We start from the raw sequence: 22,279 nt of genomic DNA, 5'->3' as shown, positions 1-22,279 counted from the left end.
CCCTAAGGAAAATGTCGTTTTTGAATAAGTAACGGCTACATATAATAGGTCATTTTACAAGTCTCAAATGAAAAGCATCAAAACTCCTGAACCACACTATACATTCGTAAGTAGATTCGCAGCAGAATAGAAGACACACAGAAAAGTAACACTGAAAAGGCGAAAGCACCTGGAATGAGGGATGGAAAGGAAATCCAAAGAGAAAGAGAAATGGGTGGGATAAAATACCTCTAAGTGACGGTTAAGTGTTCTGTACAAAAGACGGGCAGAGATAGAAGGGAACAAGAAAGGAGAGTTAAGAATATGATGTGCACGGGGTATACCAGAGCAAAACACACGTGTGTAAGGGTGTTAGCACTCACCGAAAGCCGGTGTACTATGACCGGGTCCTGGTACGGGTAATGTTGCGAAAGGGCGGGATGAGCGAGATAATCTTCTCATGTGATCCCCGGGAAAACGGGGAAACATAAAGACGGGTGCGTCTTTAGGTGAAAGAAATTCTGGAACGAGGGAAAGAGACGGGGATAATAAATTAGAACCGCAGTCCTTCGGTGCCGTAACTGGGTGAAGGATGCGTAAAGGTATGACACGCAGGGTCAGGTGCTAGGCTCACCTCAGTGTTGAGCACTCGTGTTAGAGCTCGGAGGAGTCTATCGTGGTAGGGAAAAGAGAAACGTGAAAACAGGAAATATATCGAGTTGGTCACGTGTAGACAAGTGAGCGCCACTAGAACGTGTGGAGGCAAAACAGTAGGAAAACAGAAGTGAGGGCAGAAATGAAAGCAGAAAAGATGCTCAGTGAGCAAAGTAAGAAAAGACCCCTGGTTAGTGGGGAGGCAGAATAAAGCTAGTATAAAGGAAGATATTGGTGTAGAAACGGGATGAATGAACAGGGGAGGAGATAAAAGACAGGAATGTCATAGAAAGACAGTATTGGAATGATAGAAGAATATAGGAAGTGGACTAATGGGGAAATATATAAGGACCAAAAGTTTAAAGACGGAAGAATAAGGAATAAAGAGTAATCTATAAACAAATTAGATACCATAACGGCCTGGGCTTCTTGCATAAACTCTAATTTGCAGGAAGCCATGCAAAGGCCTAGTTGCTCTGAGACTCCTGAGAGGAAAATAAAATGCGGAGTATGTTGCATATTCAAACATAAGGGTGAGGATCATAGTCTAGTAATGAGATAGAACAAGTAAGCAAATGGAACAGACAAGCAAAAAGGCACAAGACAGAGCAAAAGAGGATCAACTAAGCAATAGCTGATACTGATTAACCTGTAGGTAGTGGATAGACACATAATAATGCAATATTGGGCAGCAACAGTAAAAGGGATACATCTAGGAACCCAAAAAGTACTGTAACTCATGGTCGATGTTAAGACCATGTTTCACCGATTGTAGACGCATAATTCAATATGTTTCTTGTCTTCTCAATCTTAATTCACGATTGCCACCTCTAACATTGCTTTTGGTGATGTCTATTCCAAAGAAAGATAAGCTCTTGCGTGGTCCCTGTGTGTTGCAAGTCGCTATGTGGGAGGCAACTGGATATCTAGCATCTTCATTGTGCATTGCTCTGATGTGTTCACTGATGCGTTCTTTAAGGGATCTGATCGTACTCCCTACATATTGTTGTTTGCAGGTGCATTGAAGGATGTACACAACAAAGGTGGAATTACAGTTAATGTTACTGGTGATGTCGTATTTAGTACCATTCCAACTCTTGAAATCTTTTGTTCCATTCATAGCCCATTTGCAGACTCCACAGCATCCACATTTGAAGAAACCAACAGTAAGTGGTGTTAGCCAAGACGTGACAGATATATGGTACTGTAGGACAGAGTCTGTTCCTAAGAGTTCTTCCTCTTCTGAAGGTGATCTGGGGTCGGGCAGTAATATTGTCTTTCAATGATTTGTCAGCTACTAAAGTTCCCCAATGTTTGTTGACGCTTTTACGCATAATGACACTGATTTCAATGTAATCCGTGATGAGTCTCACAGAGGGTTTTTCTGTTTTGATGTTGGTCTTAAGCTGGAGAGTGGTTTCTCTCTTTCTATTGGTTATTCTGTTGGTAGCTTTTGTGATGGTCTGTGGTTTGTAGCCCCGTTTTGTAAGTCTATGCTTCATGTCGTTGATGCAACTTTTAAATTCTGCATCTTCACTGCAATTCCTCCTGGCCCTGGCGAATTCTCCGTAGGGAATTGTTTGTATCTGGTGCAGCGGATGTGCGCTGTCAGCATGGAGAATTGCATTACATGAGGTTTTTTTTACGGAATAACTTGCTGTGTAGAGAGTTATCCTTGATATATAGTTCAATGTCAAGGAAAGAGACACAGGTCGTGCTAGATTCACATGTGAATTTCATATCCATGTCATTGGAGTTTAAGTATTCACAAAATGCGTCCAGACTATCTTGTGAGCCTGACCAGAAGAGTAGGCAGTCGTCAATGTAACGTCCCCAGTAGATGATATAGTCCGTCCATTGAGCTGCTTTTCTCCCCCATAGCCATTCTGTTTCGAGGGCGCCCATGTATAGGTTAGCAAAAGATGGTGAAAACCTAGAACCCAAGGCCACTCCCTTTATCTGTCTATACCATTGGTGGTCATACAGGAAATAGTTATTGTTCAGTATGATCTCCACCATACTGATCAACATGTTGGTGTGTTCCCATAAGGATGCTGATCTGTGTTGTAGAGACTTAGTTACCACCTCTAGTCCTAGTTCAGGTTTAATAGACGTATATATAGAGACCACATCAAAGGTGGCCATAATCATATTCGGTTGCCACTGTATGTCAGCTAGATTACCTAGCATGTGTTTGGTATCTTGTATGTAGGATGGCAGATTCCTGACCATAGGATTGAGAAAAAGGTCCACGTACTGTGCTAGTTTCTCTGTCGGACCTATGCCTGAGATTATTGGGCGTCCAGGGGGGAAGGGTGCTTGTTTATGTACTTTGGGCAAGGTGTAAAGCCACGGGTAGGTGGGTTTGGCGACTTTAAGGTATAGGGCCTCGTCTTCGTCAATGAGACCTATGGTCTGCCTGTTCTGGAGTTTCTTGTTAATAACACTAGTTAAGGGACCCATAGGGTTGTAACTGAGATGTTCATAACAAGTCTCATCTTTTAATTGACCCATTATCTCGTTGTGATAGTCCAAGTGGTTCATGACAATCACATTCCCACCTTTGTCCGCCTCTCTTATAATGATGTCGTGTTCATTGCTGAGCGTTTTAAGAGCTATTCTTTCGCCTCTGGTCAGATTGTCTTTGATTCTGTGTGTTTTGGTCATGGATTTCTTTTCATATTTATCCAGGTCTTCCAATATCAGGTTGTGAAAGACATTAATGGCATTTCCACCAGGAAGGGTAGGTGTCCATTTGGACTTCGTTTTTAGGCCACTCGGAATGGTTTCATAAGGATCAATGTCTAGGTCTTGTGGCAGTAATTCTAAACTGCGGGGTGGATCATCAGTCTCAGTGATAGACAAGAGTAAGTGTGTATCCTTCACATCTTTGATGGTTTGAGAAATCAATGGAGGTGATATTGTGAGTGTACCTGACTTTGCTGTTGGGAGGGGGCATGAGTTCGAAGTGTTTCTTCAGTTTCAGGTCTCTGATGAATTTGAAAAGATCTATTTTAGATCTGCATAGATCTCCTGTATCGTGAGGATTGAAGCTTAGGCCTTTGTTAAGGAGAGAGATCATGTCGTTGTTAAGTGGCAAAGACGAGAGATTTATAACTTTTACGTCTGTATCCTCTACTATTGCTTCTTTCCGTCCCCAGACCTCAGTTTCTTTTTGTATTGTTCTTTTTCCAGATCTTTTCCCTCTGCGGGTTTTTTGTCTCCTGTGGCCTGTCTTTGCTGCGTTCTGGTCTCGCGTCTGATTATTTGTACTTCTCGTAAAAAACTCTATGTAGTTGCTGTGGGATTGGACTGTCCTGGATTATCTGATTCACTGTCGCTTGTCAGTACCGTGTTGAGAGATGAGGTACTTGAGGAGACAGAGATTGTCCCTGATCTGGGAGTACAATCGGTTTTAGAAGGATTCTGAAAAAGTTGGTCGTATTTACGAGCAAAGGTGAAGACTCGGCCTTCGTTATAATTCGCTTTGTCTCTCTTGAGTTGTCTGGTCTTCCTTTCCTTTATGTCATTCTGCTGTTTGGCCAGGATCTCGTTCAGAATGACGTAATTCTTTTCTGTTGCGTCTTTAAGGTTAAGTTCTTCTATCTCTTTTTCCAAGTTTGTAATTTCAATCTGCAATTTAGTTACTTTCCGTTCAGCGTTTTCTATGAGGATGTGGATTAGTGTTTTAGAGTTATTGGTCAAGGTTTCTTCCCATTTTCCCAGTAGGTCACCATCGAGGTCGTCAAATGTGGGAAATATTTGCGAACCTAGTCCCCTGGGGACTCTATTAAGTCTTAAGTACTGTTTCAAAGTGGCGCTGTCCCACCACCGAGAGTTCTCTGTCTTTTTCAATCTTTCTAATTTGATGAATTTATCTTTGAGTCCTTCTTTGCGTTGAGAGTTACTGTTAGTGGCTGTATTGATCAGCGGGATACCTGTGGCTAGATTCTCGAATAGATCTGATGCGATCTTGTCCCTATCCATATCACTGAGAAGCTACTTCGATTGTGATCAACGGTTGTCTTCTGCGCAATGCAGGTGCCCTTCCTATAGTTTACAATGATTAACAGTACTGGAGGGTTTCATTAGAGTGAAGGAAGAAATGGCACTCATGCGTGTGCGTCTCGGGTGTCGCTAAAAGGTAAGAACGGTGCTAACAGGTCTGGGGCACTCAGTACAAGCAGATTCCTCTGTTCCTAGCTTCCGGTAGGCCTCAGTAGGCCTCAAATGATCAGCGGCCCCTCAGCCTATGACAGAAGGACCGGGCCCCCGCCAACACAACGGCTCCTCTATCGTGAGTCAACGAACCCAGGTCTGAACTACAGACCGCTGTGGTTGACGAGGGGGGGTACCTCCGCTTTGAATGAGCAGCCCGGGTTGGGATTGAGAAATCGCCTTTGCTTTGTTGCCATTTAGGACTGAAGGACTTCCCAATCGTGCCTCTTCTCGAAATGGTGGCCCGTGTCTGGGGTAGAGGCCGGTGTACACCCCAGGTGCGCCCACCCAGGACTGTCCACCCGCGGAGGGGGAGGGGGGCACCACGCCACTGAAGGGGGGGGATGCCCCACCAGTCCTGCTGATAAAATCCCTATCTAGGCCTACCCTCGCTGCCGCATAGTCACTGACCGGTGCTTGGTGCCACTTTCTCTACGCTGTGGGAGTCCCCGAATCACTCTGTAAAGTTGCTTCTTCTCTCCTCCCGCTGGACGGAGGAGCCATCCTCAGAAACCTCTTCCTCAGGCCCCAACCTCACTCTGGCGCTGCATCAGCCACCTTGCTATCTCTAGGGGCGGGGTGCTTCACATGCCGCGTGGTCGGCCCGGTCCCCACACGCACAGCCAAGTTCCCGCAGGTCCCCCTGGAGGCACCACAGTCTGGAGCGGAGTTGTGGCGCTCGCTCCGGCAGCCCGATCCAGCACAGAGCCCTCCGATGGTGCGTGGGCCTTCACCGTGGTCCTCCGCAGGTGTGATGTCAGCGACGCCACAATAGCCCCACCCCGGCGCGCTGACGTCTGTTTTCTTCTTTTCTGCGTGCAATCCGGATCGTGTTCCTGGCCTGTTTTCAGGGCTACTTTTTACGCTTTGCGTGTTCTTGAGAACAGTGTGCCGGATGCCTTCGGGTTTCAAGACGTGCTCGTCTTGTGCGCACCAGATGTCGGCGACGGACCCTCACCCCATCTGTATGTGGTGTTTGGGGGAGCACCACGACTCCACGGACTGCGAGGCTTGTCAGCAGATGAAGCCGAAGTCCCGGCGGGAGTACCGGATGACACTCCTCTCGGACTGCATGTCCAGGTCCGCGTCGGCACTGCGTCCTTCCCCGCGGAAGGGTTCAAGAACCGCCGCTTCCGTCTCCGACATCGTCCCTCTCCAAGGCCGCAAGGGCGTCGCTCACCTGTTGGTAAGTGTCGCAGTTTGTCCCCGAGGCCCGGTCCCCGGCCTGCGGAGGGTGCGGGTTCTCCGCGGGTTGCGTGGACCCGCGTGTCGCCACCCTCCCCGCCGTTACCCGTCACAGGGGCGACCAGAGCCCAGATGGAGGCCTATGCGGCGGCCTTGCAGGTCTCTTTGGCTCTTACTTCTTCTCCTCTTCCTGGGACGTCTGTGGATCCCTTGCCATGTGCGGGGACTTCGGCTCCGGCGCTGACAGGTTCGGCTCCAGGTTCTGGGAATATGGTGTCGTCAGGGTGCAGCCCTCCCCACCGCGTTGCCCTACGGAGGCGAGTGCTGCCTAAACCCAGGTTGTCTCCACGGCTGCGGGGATTTTGCTCATGGGCGATCCGGCTGCCCATTCCCCCACAGATCATTTGCTGGAGGTTCTCCATCAGGGCTCTGGTGGATGGGAGCTGCTTCTTCCCTTCGACGCTTTGTTCCATAATTCTCTCTTGGGGGGCCTAGGGGCGTCCTGCCACGGGGGACCCGCTGCCCCAGCCGCTTCTGCACCGCCACAGTCCTGCTCCGCATGATCCTGTCTGCCTTTCCTTCCACCCTTCTACCAGGGGCCCTGTTTTGCAGACTGCCTTTCCCCGTCATGGGAGGCCCATCTTTGCCTCCTCCAGTGCTGCCTTGTGGGCACTTAACACGCTTTGTGTATTGGCCAGAGCCACTTCTTGCTTATGATATTCGGCTGAGTCCCTTCTGTCTTCCGCTTCTCAGGAGGGTGCCTACGCTGATCTGCGGCCCCGTGTGTTGGATGGCCGGGAGCTTGCGGTGTTTATTCTTTGCTCGGCTCTTGACGTTTCAGAGGTGCTTGGTCGCACCATGGCTTCTTCAGTGGCCCTCCGTCGCCATGCTTGGCTGAGGGATAGTGTTTTCCCTGAGAACGTTAGGGAGCGGCTGGTTGACCTTCCCTTTGATGGTGGTCTTTTGTTTCACGCCCCTGCAGATTCTGCCATTCAGAGGTTCCTTGCGGGGCTTCGTCGTCCTCCTCCTCCTCAGTGACCTTGGATGTCAGTCTGTATTCTGGGAGGTGGTCTCCCGTTGTATTCTGGGGCCTAGTAACAAGTAGTCCCGGTTGTGTGTTCTGTGTGGTTGGTGAGCCTTCAGGGTCCTTCCGTGGGCCTTTTCGTGCTGTTGGCTGCTGGTCCGGCCCTTTTTTGGCTTGTGGTTTTGGCTGCTAGTAAGCCCGTGTAGGTCCTGAGCTTGGGCCTTCTGTGTCTTCTTTATTGGCTGATTGGCAAGCCATCTGCGGTTTTCTCTGCAGGTCTTTCTGTTAGTCCTCTGCTGTGGAAATTTTTTCTAAGAGGTGTTCCCATTTTTCTTGCGATGTAACATACCCTATGTGGGGTAATGGTAGCTATTACATAGCTCTGTCATGTGCTGGGGAGGTGTGGTCGCCCTTTGGGCTCCTTGCTCTCCGTGGCGTTACGGTATGTCGCTGGTGCGATCTTCTTGCCGATTGTTTTGAAGCAGCTTGTGTTGCACCCGGGTCAGTCCGTCTGCTGGTTCGCTACGTCACTAGCCCAGCCCAGCCTGGCCTGCTGTCTGCGGCATCGTGTTGTGGCAGTTCTGCACTTCTGTCTGGTGTTTCGACTGGGTCCTCTGTCTGGTGTTCCGAGGGGACTGGCTTTCCTTGGCTTTTTTGTTCTGGTGGACGGCTTGGTCTGTCCTCCATATCTTTCTTTTCTGCCTGGTTCCACTTCTTTCGTGGGTCTGTGTGTGTGTTTCTGGACCGGCCTCTCCCTTGGGGTGTTTCCTAGCCCTTCCTGGCCTCTGCCTTCGGCTGGCGCCTGGCTTGTCCTGGGTACACCGTTCCATGGTGTTGCCTGCTGCTGGCTGCCTATGCCTGTGCAGGCCTGTTTGTTCTACTCCGCCGTGGTGGCCTTTAATGTATTCCCTTGTGCCCCTGCCTCTGGATCTGCTGGGGCTTTGTGCATCTGTGCCTTTCTTTTCCCTCTGCGCTTTGGTGGTGGAGCCGTTCCAGCCTTGTCCGCTGCTTGCGGCTAAGGGTGTTCAGCTTTTTCTGTCACCGGGTCTGTGTTTATTACGGTGTGCCCTGCCTCCGGTTCTACCTCTTTACCCTAGGGTTTGGGGTGGTCCTTGTGTTCCTTGGGACTTTTGGGCACTGTCTGCTCCTGCGGGGTGTTGGGCAGTTCTCCCTTAGTTGGACTTAGGATATCCTGGCCTTTCCCTTCTTGTCCCTGTGATGTTTCCCCTACTGGGGAGGCTCTCTCGCAGGCCCGTCTCCCGTCTGAGTATGGTATCTATTCTATGTTAAGGAATCTCTCTCTCTCTCTCTCACTCTCTCTATCTCTCTCTATCTCTCTCTATCTCTCTCTATCTCTCTCTATCTCTCTCTCTCTCTCTCTCTCTCTCTCTCTCTCTCTCTCTCTCTCTCTCTCTCTCTCTCTCTCTCCTTCCCTCTCCCCCCACACATACTTGTGCCTCCAGGATGGCTCTCGCCTTGGCTTGCAAGGTGGTTCCATGGAGTGGTGCTTTGCCCTTTTCTTGCTCTGGCTTTGGCCTTCTGGTGCTTTTGCCTTGGCTTGCAAGGTGGTTCCTCAGAGTGGTGCTCTGCTCTTTTCCTGCTCTGGCCTGCTGTTGTAGCCTTGGTGCCACCTGGTGATGTTTCTCACCTTTTGTTTCACTCTATTTTGTTATTCTGTTTTTTTTGCACACTGTTCCCATGCTCTCCTCAGTTTTGTTATGATGGCTCCGCGTTGTGGCGCCGAAAAAGTTCTCAGAAGCAAAGTGACGTCAGCGCGGCTGGGTGGGCCGTATGTGGCCTTGCTGACGTCACGCCCGCAGAGGACGTTGGGCGGAGTCGCGTGGTGCCGCCCCCTGGCGCGCAGAGATGCTGGGCAAGAAAGTTTTCCGGGTCCAGTCTCGCGCCTGGGGATAATGTTACGTTAAGGAATCTGCGGCTAGAATCGCCCCTCTACCAGATACATCGTTACCGAAGGTAAGTATCTTGTGCTTTAAGAGCAGCACTAAAGTCAAGATATTCTAGATGTGACTGAAAAGTATAGAGGATCTGCGATATTGCTCAGTCTTCAGGACATGCTTGGAAAACTTATTTTTATGTGGTTTTTAACTGTGGTCTCTTTTATGGTTTGGATTACTGTACACTTACTTATCTTGATTTGTATTTATAATTGTACCCGATTGAGGGTGATGACTGATATTTACTTGGCCAGCTTGCGACCTTTGCAGTCTTAAGTGATATGCTGCTAACAAATGAATTTGATGCTCTCTTTTAATTTTTTTAATGTTGTTTCTTTTATGGCTGTGAGTGCTGCCGAATAAAGATTATTTTTTTGCTTGACGGGGAGCGGAAATGTCTTAGGTTGCAGGGAATGACAATGCTTTATGCACTCCCAATCGACACCTACTGCGGGACAATTCTCCTGCTATTCATGAAGTTTTGCATGTATGCAAGAGCAATTTGTGTCTCACATACAGAATCACAGTGGCTTAAGACCAATGCTGTATCCAAGGGCCTTGTTAAAATGAAGAACGGGAGTTATAATTAACATGATTGGTTCCGTTGGAGGACAACATTCCTTCAGTGAATAACAATTGGTAGCTTTACTTCCTGCTCTGCGGATTGAAATGGGAACACTGGGAGTCCATTGCTATTCTGTTTTTTTTGTCTTCTGAGCCTCTCACAAAAAGGACTTTTTACATACAATCTAAATAGGCCAGACCATTCCCACTGAGCTGGCTGCACACAGGTAAAGGGACTAGGTGGGCATAGATGATAGCATTTAATAGCCATACTTTGCATATCCGGTTACAGGACTCTAAGTGGGCCACAGATGACTTAGGAGCCGAAGTGGGACGCCTGTATTACCTGCAAAGATGGGGGAAGGAGAGACCACAGGCCCCAGAGAGACTTGCGACAGCTGCTGCCCACGCTTATTTGTGCTGATTGGGGCTCCCCCTGCGTGGGACGCGCCCGGGCGTATGCTTGGGCCCAAAGTGCCCTCAACTGCATCCGTCAGCGGCCAGAGGAGGCCGGGCAGGCCCACCTCTCTAAATTGTGGTGGAAGATCACAATTCTGGTAGTCTACCCTCTGGAAGCGAGAGGTAATGAGCAAGCGTAAGACTCTCCAAATAGACACAGAGGGGGAAGTAGACAATACTTATGACTCCTTTTTGACTAGAGCAGCAAATGCCCTCTCTAAGGAGATTGCTTGAACAGAGCGCCGCCTATCTGTAGGTGAAGGGAGAATAGAACTGACCCCAGTAGAATCCTCCCCGACTACAATCATAGCAGCACTCATAATGACTCGAGAGGAAGCACTTGCAAGCCCAACTAATGTCCCTCCTCACTAGGGCGTCTTAGAGCAAGGACACTATAGTGAACCTACAGTCTAAAGAAAAAGGGACAGACAAACAGTTAAACTTAGTAAGGCTCCAAAAGCGCCCCCCTGCTGTGGACTCTGGTGCACCAAGAAAAGAGCCACCGACTAATTTTAGTGACGTTTTATGAATAATACAGTAAAATTTACTGGTATCGCTAATCTAATCACTTATATTAAGGTTAGGTAAAATTAAGGCAATTCTAGATGTAGGATGTGAACAAAGGTCGATAAATGGCACTGTGGAAGCAAGGGGGTCTAAGGTAACATCTAACCCACTCTTATCAGAAGAATCCCGCTTAAACAGAAAGAGGTGGGGGTTGAAGAACAGAGAAATCAATTACACACTCACTTGGCTCCAACACACAGGGGGTGGTAGAAGGTCCTTCAAATCTAAGAATCTCTGGAACACTATACCCGGTAACACACCCCATTTTATTGGCTGCGATCTAGCAGCAGTCAATGCAGTCTAAAAATTCTATTATCCCTCTGCTCAATCATGATTATAGAAAGGTGAACCACTAAAGGGGGAATGGAGAGTATGTATCTTAGATCTACCTTTGACTGCTTGCCTCTCGTCATAATACTGGCTAATGTACCAGCATTGAGTGAGGGCCAACAGGAGACCACTACACAACTTATGACTAAGGCCCAGCATTGGCTGTCGAGAAAAACTTAGGGGGCAGTTGATAGTTCTAGGCATTTGATTATGGCAAGAAGATTGGACTGTGTGGGTCAGTCTCAAAAAGCCCCAGTGGACGACTGCATAGTCTGTAATTTCGATAACAAAAAAGTGGTTGGGAATCTCCTTCGGATTCTTCAAATACACCCCCCCCACCACACCCCCCCCCCAAGGGCTAAGGATTCATGCTCTTGCCTTGGGTTATTTTTATAGGCCCCCCGAGGCAGTTCCATCCTAAGATTGAGGGACAGAAATGTAATCTATCCATCAACCCAACCTCCTTTAGCTTTGCCCTCATTCTCAGATACAGGGAGCTACTAAGTAAGGATCGATAATCGCTTTACTCCCGTACAGGATCTGGAATCTTGTGATTGACTGAATAATGTCCGCACAGTTTTGAACACAACTACTTCTCAGCCCAAAATGGGTAATATGTGTGAGGAATTGAAAGAGCTAAGCAATACTTCCCTAGAAATATCTACTTGGAACATTGCCGGCATAAAACAAAAGATGGGGAATTCATATTGGATAAGCCATATAATTAAATGACATTGTGTGTGTATACAAGAAACATGGGGAATTCACCATATATTTATTGATGGCTTTTGTTCATTCCAAACCACAGCCATTACCTCTATGAGGGGCAGAGAGAGGTATTGTGGCATTAGTTGTTAACACACTCAGGTTAAATGTGCTGAAGTTTTTTTTAACTCCTCCCCGTATTATCACATCCTACTATGTGAGGGCTCAAGCGACTGGGTTTGGTTGTTAATCAAATATTATAATAATAATGTTACAAGAAATAAGGGCTCAGTTGTAGTATACTTGGTAAGGGAGATAAATATGATTAACGAAGTGCACCAGAAACGTATTTACATTTTGATGATGGGTGATTTTAATGCGTATTGTAGTGATATTAAGACTGCCTCTCACTATGTGTGGAATATCGGATACAGAGGTTAAAGACCTTTTACACTTTACCCATAGTGAGTACGTTAACTTGCTTAGTGAATTTCTTATTACTTGGAACTACCTCGAGATCATTAATAAGCTAGACCCCAATACGGGACTCCACCAAAAGACATTTGGGACTGCGGAATTAGGATCCAACGTAGATTATATCATGAGTTCTGAACCCCTTGCTAGCAGATATACCTAAACAGAGGCATCCTTCTCTCCATTTAGTGACCATGCTGCTTTATTTTGCAGCATGGTTTGGCAAAAAGTAACACTGTACAAGCGAAAAAGATGCCTAAGCCAAACTTATTTAGTAAAAATGGGTAGCCTCTTAAATGGGACAAGGCCAATAAAGAACGAATAATCTTACTAATATATATTTTTTTAAACGACCGAGGTTCTGATATGTTTAGATCCAACCCACGATATGAGAGAACTAATGACCACTTTCTCAGATATATTGAGGGAGGTTAGAGATAGTCTTTTCCGGGAGAATTAATGCCACAATAGCACGTCAGTGGGCTGGTTCGATAAGATTTGCTTGAAAACGCTCAAATATTTGCACGAAGCACTTGGATTCACCCCAAGAGACTAAAAGTTAATAAATGCCCTTCGTAAGAATTATAGCAAGGCTTGGTAGCAAGGATTAGGGGCCTGCGGGAGGAAGAATGGGAGAACCTTTCAAGGGTAACAGAGACTAATAATCCAAGGGATTTGTGGAGAGTGATAAAAGCACCATTTCTGAAAGAGGAGTCTGATCCCCCTCTAGATACTCATGTGGGGGAGGAAGGCTGAGTGGCTTATTTTAAGCAAATCTTTGGAGCAGGTGATGTGTTCTTGGATCCCTCTTATACTTTCCCGCAGATACCTCTTGAGGAGACCCTGGTATTTGACATTCAAGAGCAGAGATTGGGCATGGCACAATGTACCCCCTTAAAAGCCCGAGGTCCAGACAGGGTCCCTATAGATTTCTTTCTAGCTTACCAAGATATTGTGATTCTTTTTTTAACAATTATTTTTAACACTATAAGTAAATGTGGCCCCACACTTTCTTGGAATACATCGGTAATAGTTACCATATTTAAAAAGTGTGATAGGTCCAATCCAAGAAATTACAGACCCTTCTCCCTTTTAGACAGCACTGCAAAACTGATGGGGCGACTTTTGCGGAACAGATTGGAGGCGTGGGCCACAGAGAAGAACATTTTTCTACAGATGCAATATGGTTTCCAAAAATGTAAGAGGACAATCGATCAATGCCTCAACTTACGTCTAACTGTAGAAAAATATACAGCAGTCAGACCCGAAAAATTTATATGGCCTTTATGGATCAGTCGGCCGCATTTGATTGCGTTTCCCACCCCAAACTCTGGGCCATAATGGAGGAAATTGGCATAGACCCTCCGATAATTGTTTTTATTTGCCAAATGTATGCTGAAGCCACTGCTTGTGTTCAGTACTGTAGGGATGGGGAATGCACTAGGCTGTTTAAAATAAAATGGGGAGTAATGCAGGGTTGTGTTCTTGCCCCTCTTCTATTTTCTCTATACACTAATGGTATGCAGGAAGCTGTGATGGGAGCAACAAAAGATCTACCCACCTTTAACGCAATGCCCCTCCCTATACTGCTGTATGCAGATGATGTGGTGTTGATCGCAAGAACTGGATTGGGCCTACAGAAGCTGATATTGGCCTATTAAAAATGTATGTCCAGTCTGGATCTTCGAGTGAATGTAGCCAAATCATTCGTGCTGGTGGCAGGTTATTGCTCTAAAAACCTTCCAATGTTTCTATAGGAAGGTAGGATCCTTCTGTATGGCTACACCCACATTTTGCCTGGTGCCGTGATGGTTTCTGACTAGTCTGACCTGCTAATCAGGACCCCAGTCTCTGTACTTTCTCCCCTAAATTACTTTGGTAAGTACTTGGGTACATACCAGATTGGACACTGGTGTACACTTATAAGTCCATAGTATATGGTACTAAGGTACATAGGGGACAGCTACACCAGGCCCCCCCACCCCCTGGGCTGAAGCATGTATTATGCCACCCATGGGACACCACTAAATTTGTAACTACAGGCCTGCCAATTCAGCCTTTGGAAGCTGGTGCTAGCACCACTTACAAGAGATATAGGTTTCCCTACATCTAAGGTTACTGTACTTAAAACCTGTAAGTTTCCCCTAAAACAGGCTTTACAATCCCGAAGGCAAGTTGCTCGGTTCTAAGTGTAAGGGTGCCCCTGCATGAACAGGACATCCCTACAGCCTACGGAGTCCATTCTTCTGGGTTGTGAGACAGCCATATAACATAGGGGGGCACAGCGTCATTACGTGATGACCATCTCGAAACTGGCTGTAACGTATCCTATCATGTTTGGTATCAAACATGTTGGAATCATATCCTCACACCGTAAGCGGTGTGGGAGGTATGATTCCATGTACCGTAGAGCTGCTTTGGGAGGCCCTCGCTGCTCCTGGACCAGACCCGGACAGCAAGCTAGTGTTTCTGCTAGCCAGAGATGCGTTTCTGCCCTCCTACTGCTGAGCCAAGCTCGAGCAGGGGAAGTCAGAACAATAGGTATCCTGTCACAGGGTGGTGTGACCACCTCCCAGGCAGGGTTTAGTGTATTGGGGCAGGGTGGGGGCACTTGCCAGAGCCACATATTCTGTGTGCTGGGCACACTTGGTGCCACTCCATGTATAGACCAGTTCAGGGAGCTGTTGGCTCCTGCTTTGGTGCCAAACCCTTTTCTTAGGGTATTTTAGGGCTTACCTGTGGGTGGGTCCCTAGATTTGTTGTGGGACAAGATTCATTTCAGACACCACTTCAACCATCTGGGCCTCTGGACTTCAAGGCTGCAACCGGGTAGACTCCTGCTGCTCCTAATCTCGTCACCCTACTCTTCTGCTGCAATGTCCATGCCTGTGCACCATACAGGAACCTTCCAAGGCCTGTGGGCACCCCAAACACCTGAAGGAATCTCCCTTTAAGTGAAGGAGTCACTTCCCTCCATCTGCAGGCACCACTACTAAGCTGACCGGTCTGCTGATCCTGGGCTCCCACGGACTCCAAAAGGCTCAGCAACACAGGTGGTCGTTCTTCACATCCCTCAAGGCCTGCCCTGTCCTCTCCAAAGCTTGAGGCAGGTATCCCATGTCGGAGTCACAGGAACCAAACCCCTGTGCACCGCGTCAACTTGCAGTTTCAAAGGCTTGTTGGCTTCCTTCCACCAAGATCTTCTGGCTCCGAGTAGCCCCAACCTCGAGCAAGATCAAGATCTTCATCCTCACTGCATCACTTGCTCCGTGGGCCTGCATCTTGGGTGAGCTGCTCGAGGACCTCTCGCGACTCCAGTGCCTCCGGCCTGTGCGTCCTCTTGAGGGTCATCTTTGAATTCTTTGCCCCCCCCCTCTCCCCCCCCCCCCCCCACCCGATTGCTCGGGCCTGCCCTGACTCCCCTGCTTGTGGTGAGTTTTCTGGACCTTGCTGGTCCCGCCATTAAATCTTCAACTTCCCCGTTGGTTGCAGTTGCCAAGGCTTATTGGTGCTCCCGCCGGAGACAGAATCCACGACATCCGACGTGGGACAGCTTGTGTATTGCTCCTGGTCTTCCACAGAGTCGCCTGGTCCACACAGCTGCAGTTTTAAGGTCACTGTCCGCTCCCCTGCAGCACTCTACATCGGTGGGCATTCATCTTCTGTGCCACCTGGTCACTCCAGAGTGGCATAGACTCTGTCCCCTCTGCTTGCAGGTACTTCTCTTCCTGAATCCCCCTTTGGGTTCAACTGGACACTTTCACCTTCTCCAGCAGCGGATCTTCCTGAAGTCTTCCATTGAGTTTGGCGGTTTCCGACGCCACTTCACACCAATGCACCCGGCTTCCCTGGTGCAGGTATCCTGGTTCCTCAGGTATCCACAGGTGGGGTGGCTCTCCAACCTTCTGTCTTCCACGGGGTTTCTTCAGGGTCCACTGGGAAGGGTTGTTATTCTTTAAAATTGCAACTGCGACTTACCCATTGACTTGCATTGATCCCGCGCCCATGTTCCCACCCTGCACCCTGGGCTTCTAGTTATTTACCCTGGGTAGTTCCTTCGGTCCCCGGCACTTCTAAGTCTTCTGGGTATAGTCTTGACTTGAGTTGTGGTTCGCATACCACAAGCCAGCTTCTCGCAGTTTTGTATAAAGCAGCAGAGATTTACAGTGGTTGGCAATTTTGCCTACTTGGGGGTTGTATCTGATAGAATAAGTACTTGGTCCAACATGGTGGGCAATAGGGTCCTAGCCATAAAAGTGTGAAGGCCATTTCTTCCTTTACTAAGAAGTTTGGTGCTAAGAGGATCGATGTGATAAAAAAGGTGTATGCTGCTAAAAACGTCACTGCAGCATCTTATGGGGCTGGGGGATTGTGGCAGTTGATCAACTCCAAAGAATAGAAGATTGTTTCTATAAAAGATTGTTAGCACTTTTAAGCAATTGTGCGAATTACATCTGCCATACTGAGTTAGGGCCCCCATATTTCAGATATAGTGAGACTCGCTCCGATTATGTATGGCATTCGATTTGGAAGAGCGATACGACCAGTGTGACCCAAAATATCATCAAGGACTGTTTGGCCCTAGACAATGTACACACTGTGGCCTGGCTGCAATATGTGATGTCTGGGGTTGTGGGACTTACTTGTTAACCCGTCCAGCTGCAGAACGAAGAATTAGGCAAACATTTTTGAACAAATTGGCAAGTGATCGAGCTGTGGCTAGTCACACTAAAAACTCAGTAAAGTTGTATTTCACATGCCCCCTTTTCACCCGGGTGGACAAGTCGAATTTGATATTCATAACAAACCCCAACACTGTTTCATCTTAGCTAAATTTCTTATGAATTTTATTCTGTTAATGATGGGTTTCCAAAAGAATGCTTTTTCACTAAATTATCTTCCAGCATGTCCCTGGGATAAAAGGTCTGTACAGTCTGGCTTGAATTTATTATTTGTTTTTTACACCTCATAGAGAAAGAGGTATATTCTCCCCCTTATGCAAAAATCCAATTTTAAACAATGCCGCCCTGCACTTTATTGCATTAAACAGCTATCTAATCCTTTTACTTGCTATAGCACACCATCATTCTTATGGTCCTCGTGGAAAAATAGGAAGGCCTTGACGGAGGGAGGGGAGGGTGTCGGACGTTAAGGCTGGTGGCATAATGTTTTTTATATGTATGTGGGGTCGCCCTTTTTAGTATCTGTTTGTATATTTAGTTTTGCTCACACAGTCCTGTAAAATGTCTGGATTGAGTCCACTCCTCAACCCCTCCACTTTTAGGAGGTACTACTGTCGTATCTGTTTTAAAGGTGAGGATGCTGTGGATATAGCTGTTCATCAGAAGAACAAGGTGCGTACTTTTGATAATCTTTCTGATGGGTATTCTATCTGCAGATGTCTCACGGGCCTCTCTCCTCCCCTTCTGTGGAATGGACATCTGTAGGTTATAGTAAGGTCCCAAAGTATGATTTCAGCACTCTGTCACCTACACTTTGTTTACAATAATCTGCACCTGAGGGCGCTTCAGGATAAAGGTTTTAAAACTGACATCAGCACTCAGAAGAGGCATTTGTAGGTGGCTCATGTCAGTCATGTCGAAGCCGGTATGAGATTGCTACCTATTGGTGCGCAGAAGCTGTTCTGAGACAGTTTTCCAGATCCTGTCTGTTACCCATGATATTCTAAAGGTGAGTGATCTCAGTTAAGGTATCCACTAGACAGACAGTGTGTCACCGAAGGTAAATAAATTGTTTGTTCCAGTAAGAAAATGGTAAATTCAAGAATTAGTATTTTTTAATGTATGGAATTACAGTCTCAGATTTGATTATCATGAGGAAAGTGATTTATTCAGGGACACCTTTATTTGGTTTTGGCTAGGAGTTATTGTTCCACTGTTAAGCACCAATTTGTGATGGAGGTATACAGTATGTCATATGTCTTTATCTCCCAGTAACCTGTCCAGGTCCTCTGAAGTGAGAAGATGGTCTCTTACCTGTGACTCACATTGAGCATTGCAACTACACACAATTAAACTGCTCACATTTTCCCTGCCTTCAGCGGCTTAGCTTTCCTTGCTGCAGCATCAAACTTTACACCAAAATTCAAGGCACCCTTGCTTGCCAAGCTTTGATCTAGCAAATTTTCCATCCAAGTGTTTGTGCAATGTTTAAAAGTCATAGCTATGTTATGTGCAGGAATGACACTAAATTATTGGCAAGGACTGTTCCTCTCCAAGCTGGTAGCCAAGGAAAGGTGGGATCATGCTTTCCAAAACTGCAATATTCCCTCAGTTAAATGCTTCAGATGTAGGGTAGTTGAGAGCTAGAGCAGAACTGCTGGAAAAAACATGACCATCACTCCACACATTTGATATGCCTCTTTGCAATGCTCACATGATCTTCCAGGAACTCCAAGTAGTTTAGTCAGTCTGTGTTTGTAGTGTGGACACTCTGACTCTCACTAGCATGTTTTTTTTATAGGATCTTCAACTAGAGGAGGGTCCGAAATTCATCTCCTTCTATCTTGCAGGATTGGATTAATTTACTGGGCCAACATTCAGGAGTGCTCCTACTTTTAGCACTATTGGTGAAAAAACTTTTTTTTGTTGCATATTTATATAGCGCGAACTCGACCTGAAGGTATTGGAGCGCTTTACATGAGCACCGTATTTACATTACACATTCAGGCACGGGGAGATTAAGTGATTTGCCCAGAATCACAGAATGTGGACGCGACCTCGAGTCTCGAACCCTGGTTTCCGGCACCAAAGTCGGCAGTTTAGCCAACGGACCACATTTCTCTTGTAGCTCTTGACATTCGCCCACCAGAAAATAACACATTCTGATGTTGTACCGGACTAATGCCTTTAAATTGCCCAACAAGCAAGATATCACAGCCAAAAAGCCACACTCCCCTGCAGTGCTACTCTAAAAACATTTTTTTATTGCGCGGTTCTGTTGACCTATCACAAAACTCTTTGGGATGATGTTTTCCAGCTGTATGATAAAAAAAATAAGGGTTCATTTTGATTCAAGCCGCTAAGAAAACAATGTTGCATTGGTTTGCAGGTAGACTTGGAACATTCTTTAAATTTGTGACACACACTATTTTTCAATTGCTGAACTGGGCATCTTGTCTAAATAGCATAACTAATCTTTCAATTTCCAAGCTTTTTTTCTATTTTCATTTTGGTGAGTATAGCCATGTTGCAAAAGAAAAAGAAAACCATAATGAGCAAATAAACATAAAGCACATGAATGCATGATCTCATTCTCAAATGCAGGAAAATTAGATAAACCAGTGCATTCATTACAGTGCGATAAAATACCACTCAAATGGTAATCTATCAGAATTAATTGTGCCATTCATTCCATGTATTTACTTCTACATTCATCCAGTTTGGGGCAATAATGAGGAGACATGCAATCAATGAGGAAAAAAGAGAGACCCTAATGTACCCTTTGGCTGGGAAACCAGCCATGATAGTCTTTGAGTATATTTTGATGTATGTAATGATCCTAACTAAGTTTATAAAGTTGTCCTATTGATGTTCTGAAATACAATGAAACCCTTTCAAACATTTGCACAAATTCAGACTGCTGTACCCGACTTCTCAGGCAGAAAGAGGAGCTTAGCTTACCCGAAGACAGCAGTTTTTTTGTAATTGTGGGTAAATAGTGTTAGAAAATACTGAAGATAATTTGATTTGTTAAATGATCAATATTATCTCGGTTTCGCCCTCACCCTCCCACCATCTCCCAGTACTCTTTATTTATTAGTTCATCAGACTTGTAGGAATTCTAAGATAGTATGCATTTTACTCAATGCTCTTTCCATAGTTTAACATGTGACTGAGGTGGATGTCTCTTGCAAGACTCAATTGTTGACTTTGCAATTTTAACACAAACTTAGCTTAAAGTAGATTCCGCCCATGAATCGCAACCTTTTTAAATCAGCCAGTGGACCGCTGCACTCTGGGACAGCATTCCGGTTATTTATTTATAGCAAGGAGTTTTTAGACTGTTTAAGCAATATCAACTCACTTTCTGATACTGAATATTTATCTTTGAACATCTTAATCAATCCCAAGGAGGGAATTAAAAATCTACTGATTTATAGACCCCCTAACCCTGTTAGAAATGTAATTACCTCAATAACGGAGGCTGTTTTAATATTCTATTTCTTTAGCCTATTTAGAAACCGACAGTTTTATGTTGCTTAGTGATTTTTTGCTTACATGCGGACAGGGAATCGGATAAGACAGCCACAGAGGAGTTAAATATCTACTCGATCTTTGACCTGATTCAACTGGTACACGAGGCTGCTGACTTTGTAGGCAATACTCCTGATCATATCTGTTCTCATCATGAATTACTTCATTAGTTGATTCGCTAGCCCCTCTAGAAGTGACGTGGATGGATCATAAACACAATAAGATGAATTATTTTCTCTCAACTCAAGGAGAGATTAAAAAAAAGTATAATATGGCCTCTAATATCTCGTATTGTCCATGGCCTAAACTTGACCCTGTCAAATTGATTACCTGTTCAGAGAATGCTGTGCCTGAACGTCTTAGTAATATTGATAACTTTGTTGATCAGTTTAATAAATGGCTCTCCATTGCTCTAGATTGCACTTCCTATGTTAAGACCTTTATGTCCCATCGTTCTACCTTTCTGCCCTTGCTATACAGCAGTTTTTCAGAAATGTAAAACAAATTGGAGATAATCTGGCTGTTAACTTACGATCCTTCAGATAAAGATAATTTGAAACAAGAAATGAAGAGCTATAGCAAATAATCATACAAGTCAGAATTTTCTCTGGTAAATGTTGACTTTTCTGTCTTCTTGATCCATGCTTTGCTAGATTTCTAAGATCCACGGCCCCGGTGGCAGCACCTGAACTTACGTATTTCACTATCAACCGGTCAAGTTCCTACTTATGCAAACCAGCTTTTATTATTCCTTTGCTCAAAAACCTTACTTGGACCTTTTAAATTTGTTTAACTATTGCACTGTTTCCCTTTTGCAGCCAGTGGCCAAAATTATGGAGAGCCACGCCTAACATCCAGCTCTCCTGCAATAAGGAAAATAATGCTGTCCTCCACACTTCTCAATCCGGATGTTATCCCACCTCAGCACCGAGTGTGTGTTGACATCCACAAGTGATGATATCATTATGATATTGGGTGCTGTGAGCTCCACTGCCCTCATTCCTGTTCTCTCTGTGGCCTTCAACATGATCTCTCATATGTTATTCCTAGGCAGGCTTAGTGCTACCAGATTAGTTACTGTTCCTGGCTGGTTCAAATCTTTTCTCAGCATAACTTCACAGGCTATCCACCTGGCTCCCTATCGGTCCTCTTATCAACAGCTCTGTTGCGGGGTACTTCCCCAAGCCCCACTTTTTAATTTGTAAGTAGCTCCTTTTGCCTCCTTCAGGTTCCAATTTTAGTCCTATGCGGACATCACCAAGATTATTTTGTGGTTCGTGAAGTGGGCAAGCTGCTATTCAAGATCACTTTAAAAAGTGTTTGAAATTTGTTGCTTTTTGGATAAATGCTAATTAATTGAGACTGAACTAAGATAAGACAGAGGCCTTAGTGTTCGATAATCTGTTCATCTGATTCTCTAATTGGTTGCCCCACTGTCTTGCCACAAATCCTTACCTGAGCTCCAGCTGCTGTTATCTAGGTGTAATCTTTGATGTCAAACTTTCATTTGAGACACGAATCAGTAAACTAATTGCCACTTTTTTAGGCATGATGAAGATTCACAGGAAACAGCAGCAGACTCTATTGTAATTTGATGTTTGTTTGTCTGTCATCTCATTTTACGTATAGCTTCAACTCATCCAAGACACAGCTGTTAGAATATTTAGGGAGTCCCAAAATAAATCTAATATTACTTCTCAGCTTATTAATCTCCTCTGGATATCTCATTTCACTCCTTATCCCACTAGACTGTTGCGCTCCAGCTCTGCCTGTCTCATTTCCACTCTCAAATTGAAGGGATCGCGTGCCAGTGGGGGAGCCTTCTCTGTCATCACGGCTCAGGCTGAGAATAGCATTCTTTTACCTATTTGTGCAGAACCCATCATCATGCACTTCGGTAAAGCTCTGAACACTCGCTTATTCCTGCTGGAGGTCTTTTCTTGCTCTCC

General features: G+C 45.8%; 1 protein-coding gene across 2 annotated transcripts in view; it reads left to right on the top strand.

Moving 5' to 3' along the window:
• The window catches only part of TDRD1 (tudor domain containing 1), a 1,654,170-nt gene that overhangs the window by 728,692 nt on the left and 903,199 nt on the right, over positions 1-22,279 (top strand). The window lies entirely within an intron of this gene.

The sequence above is a fragment of the Triturus cristatus genome, chromosome 1_2, assembly GCF_964204655.1.
Source record: "Triturus cristatus chromosome 1_2, aTriCri1.1, whole genome shotgun sequence".
In the NCBI taxonomy this organism is placed as follows: domain Eukaryota; kingdom Metazoa; phylum Chordata; class Amphibia; order Caudata; family Salamandridae; genus Triturus; species Triturus cristatus.
This window is presented reverse-complemented; position numbering and strand designations above follow the sequence as displayed.